At 37.2% G+C, this 15,637-nt stretch overlaps 1 pseudogene; it reads right to left on the bottom strand.

The window, feature by feature from the left end:
- Positions 1 to 2,223: 2,223 nt before the first annotated feature.
- On the bottom strand, positions 2,224 to 4,184 carry LOC148215927 (uncharacterized; annotated as a pseudogene).
- Positions 4,185 to 15,637: the final 11,453 nt, after the last annotated feature.

The raw sequence follows: 15,637 nt of genomic DNA, 5'->3' as shown, positions 1-15,637 counted from the left end.
TTCATTAATTATTCCTCTAATCTTAAATACTTTTATTAATGATTTTGATGAACAGGTAGAGGGAATGCTTGTCAAATCTGAGATGTCACAAAACTGGGCAGAATAGCTGGTAACAGAAATAAAATTCAAAGTGAATGTGAAAGGTTAAATAAAAGGGCTGAAGGTAACAGAATGAAACTTAACACAATCACAGTATTCTTCACTTACATATATATGTACTTACTGCCCTATTCCTTTTTGGAGTAAGAAATGTGCAGAAAAATGTAAGAAATGGTAAGCCCTCCCCCACAGAGTTAAGCCCTGAAGTAAGAAAAGGAGATACTGTATAGCTAAATCTAACTTATACCAACATCATTCAGGTTTTAAAAGAATTGTGACCACCCTCTACATAGCTCACAAACACTGTCTGGGATCCTGACCCACAGTTTGAGAAATGGTTCCTGCAGATGTTTTCCCCCATGGATTGCATTCACTTAGAATGTTCTTCATGTAGAAAACAAAATTCAAATGCCCTTGTCAGAGGATGATAGCTTTGTGAAAAAGAATGATAGTTGTGAAAAAAGATATTGGAATAAGAGTTGATTGTGAACTGAATGTGAATCAGCAGCATGATGGAAACTGGAAAAATTGAGTTAAACTATAATTGAATTTACACATTAAACTATTCTATGGTTTTCTTAACTATGGCTTATTGAATAAGCCATAATTATCTGCATTTACATGTCACACTTAGCCACTAGCAATGGTTTATAAATGTCAGTAGATTGAAGTTATTAAATTACTAAGCACAAATGAAACATAAGGTGATGTATGAATGCAGATAGAGTTTGGAAAAGATAATAGAAACAGTAGAGCTTGTGAAATTTGCAGTGGCTAATTCCTAGCACGGTCAGGTTATAAATTCTTTTAAATTATCATACAGAAACAAATATTGTTCTGAGCTGTGGCTTCCCTTGTTTTAGAACAGTGTTTCTCAATCTTGGCAATTTTAAGACACATCTTAAAGTCCCCACGTCTTAAAGTTGCCAAGGTGAGAAACACCGTTTTGGAGACTTGCCTGAATTATAGTAGACACTTCCCAGAAGTTTCAAATGAATTCTGTCTTTGCCAACACCTTCAGAGAACTTCTGGCTTCTCAGTGCACAGATATGAATATAAATAGTGTGCAAGATTAGCATGGTATCTGTACAGAACCAATTCACCATAGCAAGTGAACGCTAATCACCAATTTCCAGCTGGGGGCAAGAGCCAGAGTATTGTGTTCATGAGGGTGCTCTTTTCTAGTGAAGAGAATCAGGATCTAGGCTGTCCTCAGCCATCAAAGCTCTCTGGGTGGCTTTGGTTGGCTACTGTCTCTCAGCCTATCCTATATTATCGAGTAAGTAGGAGAAGGGAGTACTGTGTAGACTACCTTGAATTCCTGAAATGGGGGATATACATCTACTAGATAAATAAATAAAACAAATAAACAGATAGGTCTTATAAAACATGCCCTGTTTGCCAGATTTCCATTCTTTTCAGGATGTATTAGCAACCAAAGATACTATATTTTAAATGATTTTTCATCTATTTCCATAGAATAAGAGCTAGGAAAAAGCAATTCTATCCTGTTACTTCCAAAATAACGGTTTTCATCCTTGGCTTCAAAACCTTCAAGGAAAGACATTCTGATGGTCATTCATTCATTATTCTTAGAATGCAGCGTTTCTCAACCTTGGCAGCTTGACGATGTGTGGACTTCAACTCCCATAATTCCCTAGCCACCATGGCTGGCTGGGGAATTCTGGGAGTTGAAGTCTACACATCTTGAAGTTGCCAAGGTTGAGAAACACTGTTCTAATGTGTCCTATGATCAAAGTTCTTGACGAGAATGCTATTTAAAAGAAAACATTTTCTAAAACTCCCAGAAAAATTTATAAAAACATTGAAGACAGTAGAATCCTATTAATAAATAAACATCCCAGGAAAGATATAACCCATATAACATTCACTGTACAGCCCTAGAGATCTGTAAATGTTGCATTTCTTTCACAATTTGAAATCTTTTCTCAACATTTAATTCAAACTTGCCAATGAAATAATTTAAAGAATTACTTCTTTCTCCCTCATCTGGTTGAACAAATGCTTGTATTATCAATTGAATTTCCTTTGATTAGGTTCATCTTTTTCTTGGATGATGATGAAATCACAGCTGCCAGTTCTTTAGCTGGAGTTGGCCTTCATTCACATGTACTTCTTCCCAAGAACCTCGGATGTCATAATGTATTGGTGTAGACTATGTGTGGATCCAAGCAGCGTGGCCTTTTGTAATTGACAGATGGATATTTTGTCAATGCACAGATTTTCTAAGTGCTGCCCAAGGTTTTTTTGGTATGGCATCCAGTGTGTTGATAACCACTGGAACCACCACTGCTGGTGGTTGTAATATATACCATAATCTTTTAACTTCAGTTTTCAGGTCTTGATACGTTATGATCTTCTCCAATTCTTTGTCTTCTGTTCTGCTATCCCCTGGTAATGCCACATCAATTATCCACACTCTCTTCTTTTCAACCACAGTTAAATCTGGTGTGTTATGCACCAAGATGTTATCAGTTTGTATTCGGAAATGCCACAGTATTTTAGCCTGCTCATTTTCAACTACTTTTTCAACTGTTCCCACCAATTTTTCAATTTTTACTGGCAGATGATAATTTTTCCAGATATTCCAGTGAATCATTCTGGTGACTGTGTTATGCTGTTGTTTATAGTTAGTTTGTATAATCTTCTTGCACAAACTGAGTATATGATCTACTGTTTCGTCTGCTTCTTTGCATAATCTGCACTTTGAATCATGTGATGATTTTTCAATCCTGGCCTTGATTGCATTAGTTCGAATAGCTTGCTCTTGAGCAGCCAAAATCAAGCCTTCAGTTTCTTTTTTTAATGTTCCAGTTGTAAGCCATTGCCAGGTTTTATCTTTATCCACTTTTCCCTTGATCTTTTGTGGAAATTGACCGTGTAATGCTTTTCCTTGCCAGCATTCTGTTCATATTTTTATTACATTATTTTGATTTTCACGTGTTGTTTCCTGTACATTCAGTAAGTTCCAGTTTTTAACTTGCATCAGTGCTTGTTCTTGGCTGTCTTTTACATAATCAGCCAATGCATGCTTTTCTTTTTCAACAGTTTGTTTGACTTGAAGTAAACCTCTGCCTCCATTTCTGTGGGGCAGATATAATCCATCAATGTCATTGTGGGAATGTAATGCATAGTGAATCATCATGAGTTTTCTTGTTTTTCGGTCCAAACTCTCCAGTTCAGGTTGTGTCCAGTTAATAATTCCAGCAGTTATCATATAACAGGTATGGCCCAGGTATTGATACTGTTTCCACCATTCAATTTTGTCTTTAAAAATTTCCTCAGTCTTTGGATGTATTCTTTACTGATCACATTTTTAACTTGTCCATGCTTGATGTTATCCAACTGTAAAATGTCCAGATACTTGTAGGCTTCATCCTGATGGCTCCTAATGGTTTGGCCATTCAGCATATAAATTCCATTACTGTTTGCGATTTTACCCCTATTTATTGCTGCTGTAGCAGATTTCTCTAGGCCAAATTCCATTGCTATACGTGTGCTAAAAATTCTTACAGTATTTGTCAATGACTGGATTTTGACTTCTGATTTTCCATAAAGCTTCAGATCATCCATATAAAGCAAATGTGAGATTTTATTAGCATTTTTTGCTGTTTGGTAGCCAAGATTTGTTTTTGTTCAAAATCACTGAAAGTGGGATCATAGCAATGACAAATAATAAGGGAGATAATGAGTCACCCTGGAAGATGCCTTTCCTAATATTGACAAACTCATATTTTTCATTTCCAACCACCAGTTCTGTCTTCCATTGCTTCATTATTTTTTCGATAGATTCTGATGTTTTTGCTGACACCAGTTGTTTCCAAACAATTGATGATTCAACTATGTGGTAATGAATCAAATGCCTTTTTATAATCAATCCAGACCACATGTAAATTGGTTTTTCGGCTTTTGCAATTCTCTAAAACCATTTTATCAGACAGAAGTTGATCTTTTGTACCTCTGCTTTTCCTTTTATTTCCTTTCTGTTCTACTGGAAGGATGTTATTTATTTCCAAATAATCTTGGATGTTGTCTGCTATTATGCTGGTGAGTAATTTAAACATTGTAGGCAAGCATGTTATTGGCCTATAGTTTCCTGGTGTTGTCCCTTTCACTGGGTCTTTTTGAATCAGATAAGTTTTGCCAATTATTAACCAGTCGCTGATGTCTCCTTTATACAATACATCATTAAGCTGTTTAGCTATAACTGGTTGTAAGCTAGTCTGATATCTGAGCCAAAAGCCATGCAATTGATCATTTTCAGGAGATGTGCAGTTTTTAATCCTTTTCACTCAATGTTTAACCATTTCTGCTGTTATTATTAGTTCTTCCATTTGATTTTTACTAAATTCATCTTCAAATTCTTTTATCCATCCAGCATTTTTATTGTAGTCTTTTTTGAGTTTCTCATTCTTTCCAAAACTGGATTGTTCCCTTTTTGTTTGGTTTTCCATTTTTAGAATTTCTATTGCCATTTATACTTTGGTAGAATCGCATCTTGTCTGATTGGAAGAGCTGATTTTGCTTAAATTGGATGATTCATGCCTCATAGCATTCAATTTTCCCAGCTATTATTATTTGTTGCTTTATGATTTCCAAAGCTTCTTCAATTTTTCTGGTGCTGAGCCAATTTTTTTTTAGGCTTGTCACAATCCTCACACTCTTCAGTTTCTGCTCTTTCGTGTTCTTCTTGTTCTCACATCTGCTCTTAATTTCTTTATCTCGGCCTCCAGTCTGATCTTCCACTTTGGGACTGAATATGATTTTGCTTTTGGGTTTCTAATTTTGATACCCAGTTCATCTGTAACCACCACTGCCGTACTGTAGGCAAGCTGATTGGTCTGTTCGATAGATGTTATTTTAATCCTTGCAAGCACCTTATTCACATCCTCCACTGTAGGTGCCAGGTCTTTTTTGGGCACTACTTTCAGTGCTGACAGTCTTTGTCTTTCTACTGGTAATTGTGCATATGCCATAATTTTCTCTTTTAATTCTTGTCAGAGTGTCAGTTCATAGGTTGTTTTAGTGCTGACCTGTACTGGTTCTATTGTTATTACTTCTAAATTATCATTTCTGTAGTTCATATCATCTGTTTCCTCTATATTTCCAATTGTTATCTGAATTTCTTCTACTAACCTACTGTTGTTTTTGGGTCTTCCATTTTCACAATTTTTCTGAATTTCTTCCAGTTCTGCATCTCTGAATATTTTATTTCCGATAATGAATCTCCTTTGATCTGCTAATCATTGTTCAGTGATATTTGAGTTTGGTGAAATTGCTTTCCACAGTTCAAACATTCACTTTAAGTAGCCCTGCTTTGTTGGTTCCAATTTATAATAGCAGGCCATAATAGTGCGATTTTCAACCACAGTATACTTTTGTCTCGTCTGTGGTTGTTGTTCTTCTAGTAAACCGACAAGCAAAGCCCTGGTTGCCCAGCCATAGCTCCTGAGTCCTGTTGCCTGCTTGTCAATGGATGTCCAGAAATAACACCTGACGTGGTCCTTGTTGACGACCAATCTGGTATAGGATTCATTTTCTGTTTTCTTACCATAGTTAATGGATTGATGGATACACTTAGCCTGGCTCTTCTGCTGAGACCTGTCTGGCTTGGGTGACCCTTCTAGTAGAATACATTACCACCAGCACAGCTCTCTACCTCATCAGAGCATCACAAGCCCCTCCCCCACAACATGGGGGTAACCATGGAGGGGATTATTATTATTATTATTTTGCTAGATGCTGTTGCAATGTCCAGTCAGCAGAGGGCGCAAGAGGTGCAATGAATTTGGTTTCAGAATCCAGGCATAGACTTCTGAAGACAGACTGTAAACTAATTCCCCTAGTAGTAGCTTAGAGATTTTTTGCAAGCGCTGCCTTGTTGCTAAGTTTCTTCTGGTACTCCCCTCCCCATCTGGACTACAACTCCTATCCCACCCAGGCAGCATGGCTCTAAGCTGCCTGGGGGTTGATGACAGTATATCTGGAGAATGCTGAAAACAACATTTTCAGAGAGAGAAAAGGGGCTTCCTCCCTTCCTTTCTTTGTTCACCCCATAGATGATTGTCCAGCTATTTTCATGTTTTGACCCATCAGTTTTATTTATTATTTTAGGCACTAGCTATGGGCTATTAATTGAAGGGCATTAATTAACAGGCACTGAAGATATTTCCATTGAGCTCTTACTTCAGTGAACTGAAGAACATCTGGAAACTGCTGTTCTGTGGATTGATGAAACAAGTGATTCTAGACAGGATCAGTTCTCTCTCCACATCTGGAAAGAGCACTATAGTTCTACAGGAAAAGCTTGGTTTCCTTTCACAAACTAAAGGGGGGAGAATGTATCCACATTTATGTCTGCTCTGTTTTTTTGGATCTATACAGATTAAGGAGTGGTCAATTAGCCATGGGGGAAACTCACATCAGTGAGTCCAATTCTCTGTCAACAATGCTGAACAAGTCAGGCCATGGCTATCAAATGTCAAAATGAATATTATTCCCAGATTAATTTATATTCTGAGAGGAATTCCTGTTCAAATATCTGGAAAATGTTTTCAGAAAATAAATTCTTTGTTTACCAGATTTTTATGGAGTTCTTCAATTCCGAGAATATCCTTACAGAAAATGCAATTGCTAATTAATGAGGGAGGATTTGGTTTTCTGAATCTGGATTACCTACTGTCAAGTATTAAATAGTGGAAGCCAACAATTGGTGTTAAGTTTCTGATTTGGGCAACTTTGGAATATACATATATAGCATCTTTGGTTGGACGGACAGTATTGGGATCTAAATATACTAGAACTCTAGTATCTCTGAAAACAATTATGTCAGAAAGCTATGGAAAGTAGTGTTTAATAAAAAAGATTTGACCCCTTTTCCCATGCTAAATTATGGAGAAACCCAACATTAAAAATTGGGGAAAAGATGGTGATGTGGAAAAATTGGATGGAAGTGGGGATATTGACTTTGGACAAATTGATAGATGATGAAGATGAATTTTTAACATAAACTGTGTTAAGAGACAAATATCATCTATCAGATGTAACCCAATGGCAATATTTACAGCTACACCATTTGTTAACAACATTGTTTGTTGTTAGCAGCATTTTCAGCTTCTGTGGCACCTGAGATACTAGAACAACTTGTTAAATCCATTAAAACTAAAAAAAAACAACCCTACTACTAGTTTTTATAGATATTTGTTATCAATAAATCAATCTGATATACAGATGCTAAAGAATGAGTGGAATCAAGAATTAGAGGTTCCTATATTGCTTAGACAATGAGGAAGTGTCTTAACTTCTATAGCCAGAGTGTCAGTGGACCTTAAATTACGATTTATACAACAAAAAATAATATTTAGAATTTATTGGACTCCACTACGTTTGAATAGAAAAGGTCTAAGAGACATTTTGTTGGAGATGTAATAAGGATGAAGGTTCTTTAAAACACATGTTTTCACAATGTCCCATACTTACTAAATTTTGGGAAAAAGTACTGGATTATATAGATATGACTGTGCAACAAAAATTAAAATTTTCAGAGGATAGTATTCTTTTGAATTACATACCTGTTACATGGAAATTGACAACTGGACAACATAAATGGATTCTTCATGCCCTTAACTATGGCCAAAAGACTGATATTGCAGCACTGGAAAGATAAATGTATGGCCCTGTTCACTCGGTGGATTGAAGACCTGATTATACTTGCCACCTACGAGCAGATTGCCTCTAGACATAGACTTTGTATGGACAAGTATAATGAAATATGGAAGTCATTTATACAAAATATAGTAGGTTAAAGATGACTGATAGTTATACAAATGTATTAGAAATAAATAAATATGCACTTGAATAATATTTACATTAGATAAGTATATATAGAACTGTAACTGTTATAACAATATATTATACTTTGTTTTTTTCTGTTGTTCTTTCTTTTTTTCACTTTTTTTAAGAGACTTCTTATTTTTTTTCCTTTGGCAATGTATGTATTTCTATCGTGATTATCTTTGTGTTTTGCTTCTTTTGTTTCTTTTTCTGTTATTATTTTAAAAGCAATAAAAAATTCTAAAAAGTTAGGGAAGATGGAGCATCTTCTGGTTATTTCAGATTTAGAGTTTAATGTATGGCTCAAACGCCATCACGGTATTAACATGGTGGTGAGGAAAAGCTAATGAGGTTCACTGTAGGTGCAAAAATGATCCTCTTGCACAATTCATTCAACCTTGATAAAAATTTGTAATGTGTGAACAGGATCTTTGGGTTGCCTAAAGCAGCTTTCTTCAACATGCAGTTGCGCTGGGACTGCAATTCCCAGAATTCTAAGCCAGAATGGCAAATATCCATGCCAGCTGAGAATTCTGGAAGTTTAGCCCCAACATATCTGGGAAATTCAGGTGGAGAACTGCAAAGAATAGGACATATTGGTCTGTCTGTATGATAGCTTACTTTGTGTAAAGACAAATATTAATCTCCTCCATAAGCCAAGTTGGAATTTTACTTTCTTGGCTCCAACTGTTTTAGATCAACTCACAGTTGCTATCAGCCATTAAGACTTAACTCAACTAGAGAAAATGCTGCTGAAAGAGGTTATGGACACTTTTCTGAACCTCATATTATAGACAGTGCAATGTTCTTGGATCTTCATGAGCTACACCAAATAGTAGGCAAAATGTACATTATATTGCCATGCATCCTGTTTGCTTTAAAGTAAGCACATGGTGATCAAGTCTGACTGGGGCCACTGCCTAGAGGGAGAAGATACTATAATCCTTTTTACCAAAGCACCTCTTATTTGGAAAAAAGATCACAGCTGTTAAATAAGTTTTTCTAAAGCTTATGTTCTCCTTAATGTGTTAGTCTTTGAGGTGCCCCAAGACCCTCTGTTCCTTTTGCTGTTAACAGTTTAACAACTGAAAAGTCACATCAGAGTACCGTGATTTAAAGGCTGATGGTTGACTGTTCCTTTATACAGGCAGATTGTTGGTTAAAAGCACAGAATAGTTGATTGATGGGAACTATCTATTAGGAATTGATTTCATGAAATCTCTCATGTGGCTGCTTAAAGACATGCCCATCAGGGCTTGGACAACTTGACACCCTTCCAATTAAGCACAGATTATGCATACTGTGTGTGTGTATTTATGTATGAAGAGAAGCAGAGTATTAGTATTTTGTGGCTCAAGAGCCACTGTCATCAAGATGTAAGCTGCTTTGACATCTACACTATAATAATAATAATTAGCATGTTCCTTTCTTTAAAGTGAGTCCCTTGGCTAGAAATATTTACATCTGAGACCAGCTCCTCCAGGCTAAGATTCAGTCCTAGCAGGAAAATCCAGCTAAACAAGTTTAATCGGTCAATTTGGTAAATAGAGTCCAAATGATGTAGCCAATAGTTCACTGTGATTGTATTTAGAGTTCAGCAGGGGCTCATTGACTCTTATCCATTTGCCTCAAGAAATATCACCAGCATACAAAAATGCCTTTGAACTATTAAGACTGCATACATGTTTATCTGAGAATAAGCTAATTGTAGAGAGTACAATTTACTTTGGAATAAACATGCTGAACTTCTTCAAGGGGCTTCAAGATACAAAAGACTTTTCCACTTAAAATAGCAGAGTGTACCTAGTCTTTATGTCTTAAAGAATCCACTATATACTACATTCAGAATCAATAACTAATATTAATACATTATGAATAGTCATGCCAAAATCCCTGAATGCTATTTTATAGGACTTTGGAAGGAATAGTAGCAACCAGGGATAAAGCTTATAAAGACTCTCCAATGAAAATGCCTAGTTAGATCAAAATAGCTTGGCACGAGAAATGAGTAATTCACAATGAATAATTCATCAGTTGCATTTAGCATTTCATTGGCTCTGCAGAATCTCTATAAGCAGATGCCAGTTCTTTAAAACATCTTCATTATTTTCATTTTTACTAACCTTTCTGTATGTATGCTCATTTTTTCTTTTTCTTTTTTTGCATTGAATAAAATCTGGCAGCAAAAAGAATGGCTTGGGCTTACCAAGTAGGGAAGGGGTGGGTTGAGACAAAAATCAGTTGTCTTGTGCCTTCTGATGTTCTGCAGGCAAAAATATGGGCACTCATTAATAACCCTCTTCTCCTGCCAGGGATCACAGCCTGGGCTTCTATTCTATTTAATATTGCTTGAAGGGATTTATCTGTGCTGTTTATTGCCTCAAACGCTTTCAGTAGCATTTCCTGGGCAAGGTTGCACATGTGTATAGAGAATGCCACACTCACTTTCCATCAGTGTGTGTGCATTTACATGTTGCATCTGCTTCCATCTCAACCCAGATGCTTAATCTGCACAGGTCCTGAGAGTATTTCTTTAAAGAATAGCAACTTTAATGATTCATTCCAGTAACATTACTTAAAGGCACCTCCCCCCTGCTCCAGGTTGCTGAAGAGAAAATGGAGGTCATGATTCTCTTTGGTCAAATATCTGGTAAACTGGGATTTTGAAGCATATGCTATTTTCTGTTTGGACTTGTTCATATCGGCATGTACTTGCAGCAGGGCACAGGGCCATGCCCCTATGCCCAGCTTTAAGATGTCTTAGTGCTGTATTGAACATTCTTCTGTGTATTTCCCCAGTTACTAATGGAGATCTCTTCCACACTGGCCAGCTCCCCACTACTTGATTGGAAAATGCATGAGTTTCCCTGCGGTTCTGCGGGCAATGAATTCTCTTCACTGATATTGACCAAGTATGGATGTCTTTTGAATATCCCAGTCTAAAATCACACAGGGCTTTAAAGATCAAAATCAGTATGTTCCAGTGGGCTGGAAATTGAGTCAGTTATTTGTTAATAGTTATTTGTTCACATCCCAGCTCAAGGATCAGAAGCCACTAATGTAGGTAAAGCATGCTTATATTCAGACATAGCAAAAATGTTATAGAAAAGGATGATGTACATTTAAAACAACAACAACAACAACTTTTCTTCCAGTAGTTCTGCAGCTGCTGGACCTGGATGCTCAGCCAACAGTCCTGAGTCCTGTAGCTCACTTGTCACCAGATGTCCAGTAACTAGAACACCTAACATGGTCCTTGTTGACCCAGGCAATGACCAATCCAGTACAGGTTTCTGTAAATTATGTCTCACCAGATTGTTTATGGGAGAAACACTCTTTGTCTGGTTCCTCTGATGAGACCTGTTCAGTATGGTTGAACCTCTGGCATAGCTCTCATCCTCCTTGGAGCACACAAGCCCCACAACCACGTCAAGGTAGTGCCTCACTGGGGGAAAAGGAAGAAAGGAAGAAAGCAAAGATAGTACCAATAGTTATAGGTGCCTTAGATGCAATCCCAAAACATCTGGAGCACCACTTGAACACCATAAGCATTGACAAAATCACCATCAGTCGATTGCAAAAGGCAGCTTTATTTGGAACAGCTTACATCCTGCAACGACACCTTTAAAACCAACAAACAACATCTGCCTATCCCAGATCCTTGGGAAGGACTCAATAGGTGGATAAAAATGCCAAATCCAGTTTAAACATCTGGCTGAATGTGAGACCAACTATAACAACAACAACTTTGAAAATCTGAAACAATATATTTGTGTTGTTCATCTGTGGAAGTTGATAGGTCACCTTATTATCCTTTCTAGAGATCCAGCATCAGTCTCAACATGATCATGGTGGCCCATTTGTTACAGATATGCCTATTTGCCTGCTACAAAGACCATTTTGGGGACTTGGATCTAGCTCCAAGAGATCCTACTAGTTGCATTATTATGCTCAGTGATTTCATATACTGTAGATATTAAATAGCAAATGGGACCAAACAGAATTCTGCAATATTGTTTGCATAACATGAACACCAAGGAGTTCAGCTGTACTCCCTCAATCCACTATTGAAATCAGTTGTGCTGATAGGAATGGAATCAGTGCAACAAACATCCTTGAAAGAATTGAAGGGGAATTGCACATACATTACCATAAATATAGCTATCTGGGAATCTACTTTTTTTGTATCCTGGATCACATGGAGAGCTGTACTCATGGGATAAGCAAATGCAAGAACAAGTCCCTTCGCACCTCTCAGCTCAATGTATGGAGGATGCAGAAAGATTGGGATCAAGCTTTGTGCATGGCCCCACCCTCTTCCAGATTTGAACTCCCCATGCATACAGGCCATTGCCTGATTATGGCTCTGTGCCTCCAGTTCTTCAGCCAGTCTAGTTAGAAGGAAACAACATATAATGCAACTTATGCCTCCCTTATTGTACTTTCCCCTATTGAACCTTCTCAGATGTTGGTATCTACAGAGGACCCCCATATTTACCTATAACATTTAAAAAGTTCTTACTTTAGAGTGGCCCTACATTTATGTAAAGTCTTCAAACCAGCAACATATATTTGGGCAAAATTATATGCCATGACTGTGAGGATTTCAAGCTTTATGACCAATCCACTATTACACTGTAAGAATATCATTTTAACTGTCTTGTATGTAAACCTAAGATTTAAATTGATTCTTAATTATGGTTGATAGCTGAGATCACAGCATTTGTTTAGTCCTCAGTCAGATAGAGGATTTGGCATGGTGGATTGTTCAAGATGAAAAAATTGCTGCAGATGTTCAGACTTGTAACTGGCTTTGTCCACATAACAGAGTTGTAATCATTCATTTTGAAATGCAATTTAATTGCATCTGTTTACACATTAGAAGGCCTAGGATGTTTTAAAGATTTTCCCCCCCTACTTGCTTCAGAAGAAGCTTCAGGCAGCTTAGTTGCAACTAGCTTCCCTCCAGCTAGTTGCGCTACACTTTCCATATTTCCCACGTGGGGAGAATGGAAGTTCTCTAGCACAACTGGAAGGCTTCAGGTTGGGAAATGCTGCTGAAATTTTTCTCTTCCCAGAAAGTAATCAATTGCTTTCCTCCCTAGGTATACTTTGATTCTACAGTAGAGTTTCATATTCAAAATTCAAATCTCTTATCACTACATTTCTGGAAAGTAAGGCTCAAAAAAATAGACAGATAGGTGGAGTATATTTGATATATTTATTTAAAGAAAGCCCACAATATCTCAGCTCCAAGCTGTGGTTGGAAAATGGGGGAAGTCATTTGGTCTGCTTTCTGAGAGGAGAGAGTGAATCTGAACAGAGTTCCTTCATGCTGTTTGCAGCTGTTAGCAATGGTGTCTGCAGAGGAAGTCAAAAAAGGGAAGGGGTAAGGCTTCATGTGTGCTCCTTGTGGACACTACTGGGTGTTAACCACTATGTTTTTTCTTCAGTGCACTGCAGAATTATGCTATATCTTGTTTCATGTTTTAGTTTATGAAGTATCCTTATGAACAAACAGAAAAGATGCACAGCACTGCCCTTTGTCCTGTTTTTATTTTATAAGTTAAAAAAACAAAAACATGAACAGTTAATTTATTGGATCGGAAGAATGTGGCATTGGATAGGAAAAAAACTGATTTTCTCCTAGCTCTTTTTTTTTTTTTAACTAGCAAAGCATAAGTGGGGATTAAATAACTGCATTGGCACACCACGGAGCTGGGAGATACATTTTTAAACCCAAATGAGCTGGGAAGAGTTTCCAAGAGTTCCCTATCAAGTGATCTCCATCTGGATGGAGCTCCCATTTTCTGACAATAATAATGAGAGGGACAAGAGACAGAGGAAAAAAAAGATGGGGGCAATATTTGGTATGCATTTTACCTGTCATTTTGTTTGCTCCTACAACTTTGAAGCTTCTTCTACATGCAGTCTCTAATTTATTAATTCAGCCTGCAATCCAAACCCATAAAGAGCTGAAAACACATCTATGTCTCTCTAAAATATATTTCCATTTATGGAGAGAGGCAAAATGGCATCAACTACTACTGAACTGGCATTCATTTTTTAAACCCAAGAAGCAGAAACTCTGCCCACTATAGAATCCCTTGCCTGAGGGGATTGCTTTGAGCTAAGGTCTGGAGTAGCAGCCAATTTCCTAAAGCATTTTCATATATCAGTAGTAAATTATGTAGATTTCAGTGACATGGTGCTAGATCCTTTCAGAACAGCCTAGGGTGGCACTGTCTCTGGTGCAAATTTCACATTTGAGCTCAAGTCTCATTTTTCTTGGTGCTGGTGCCTTTAAAATAGTTTGGATGAACTCTGTGGGTTATTTTCTGTTCAGTGGCAAGGCACCATGGATTGGTAGTTTCCTTCATTTTTAAAAGCATCATATAGAAAGCATGAATTCAGTCCATAGAGTGAAACTGAAACAGTGTTAAATCATCTCAGCTTCAATCTTCATCACCATGTATAGATTCCAAGAACATTTCTCATGATATTTTATTTATTTTGATTTCTGTAATGAAATCTTCATCTGAGGCTCCAGGCATTTTTCTGTAATTCATGGTATAAAAGTTGTTCCAGTGGTTTTGTGGTCCCTCCAGTAAAGAACCACAACATTAATTATATTTAATTAGCATATCAGATCAATAATATTTACAGTTTAAAACAATGAATTGCTTTTTACTATAGCTAATTTTCTTTTCTCTATTAAGAAACACATACCCTTCAGCAATACCAATTCTTGGATATGCTTACAGAATTACAAGGAAAAAACAGACGTTTAGGTGATTCAGAACAGAAGGTGACCCACAGATATGGAAGGTCACATACATTATTGCCATTCAGAGCTGGTTTCCATAATCTGTTATCCTGGCATTGCAAATCCCATGAGTTGTTTTATAGATATGTATTTGTTATTATATATATTCAGTGACTAAATATATAGTATATGCATTAAAAGAAATGTGTGGGCCTAAGACAAGTATTTATTTTGGAATGCAAATGTTTCCTTTCAATGTAAGCTTTTCTAGGGTGGAAAATATACTAAATTATAAAACTAGTATCTAAAAATATAAATTAAGAACACCAGCCTCACACAGCCTAGCAAAACAACTAAAATCTAAGAACAAGCAATTAAAGTGCCTATTAACATGACCACTAAAGAGCAAGAACAAAAAATAGTAAAGAAAAATGTATTCACAATTAACCTCGCAGGACAAGTGCAAACATTTGAATTAAAAGGCAGCGGAGGATAAAAAGGTCTTTTTCTGCTGCAAGCTCTGATTGAAGGACCCCTTTGAGGCTGCTCTGCAAAGTGATGGCTCAGCAAAGCCAAGCCACATCAAAGCAGGTGCTTCAAATACCTTCAGCTGCCCAGAAGACACCTCCACTGGCACGTCTGGCAAAGCAGCTGGTTGAAGCTACGCACAAGTGAGATAGGCACCATATACCTGGCTATGATTAGGGCTGTGCAGCGGTTCAGTTTCAAAGGGGAAAAGGTGTTTGTGAGCGTGTGTGGACATGCACACAGCCCCTGTCAGCAACTCTTAAACCAAGTACTCTCCTGGTGGGCTGTCTCCGTTTCCACATACCCCATCATCCACAGGCTCATTAGGTTCCGTGAGTATATTATTCTCAATGGGTGTTGAACACTATGGGAGCAAGTGTGATGGAATGG

Source organism: Python bivittatus, unplaced genomic scaffold (genome assembly GCF_059951505.1).
Source record: "Python bivittatus isolate LINGU-HERP-01145 unplaced genomic scaffold, Pbiv_v1 ctg000330_np1212, whole genome shotgun sequence".
Lineage (NCBI taxonomy): Eukaryota > Metazoa > Chordata > Lepidosauria > Squamata > Pythonidae > Python > Python bivittatus.
Note: the sequence above shows the minus strand (reverse complement) of the source record. Positions and strands in the feature narration are given on the sequence as shown.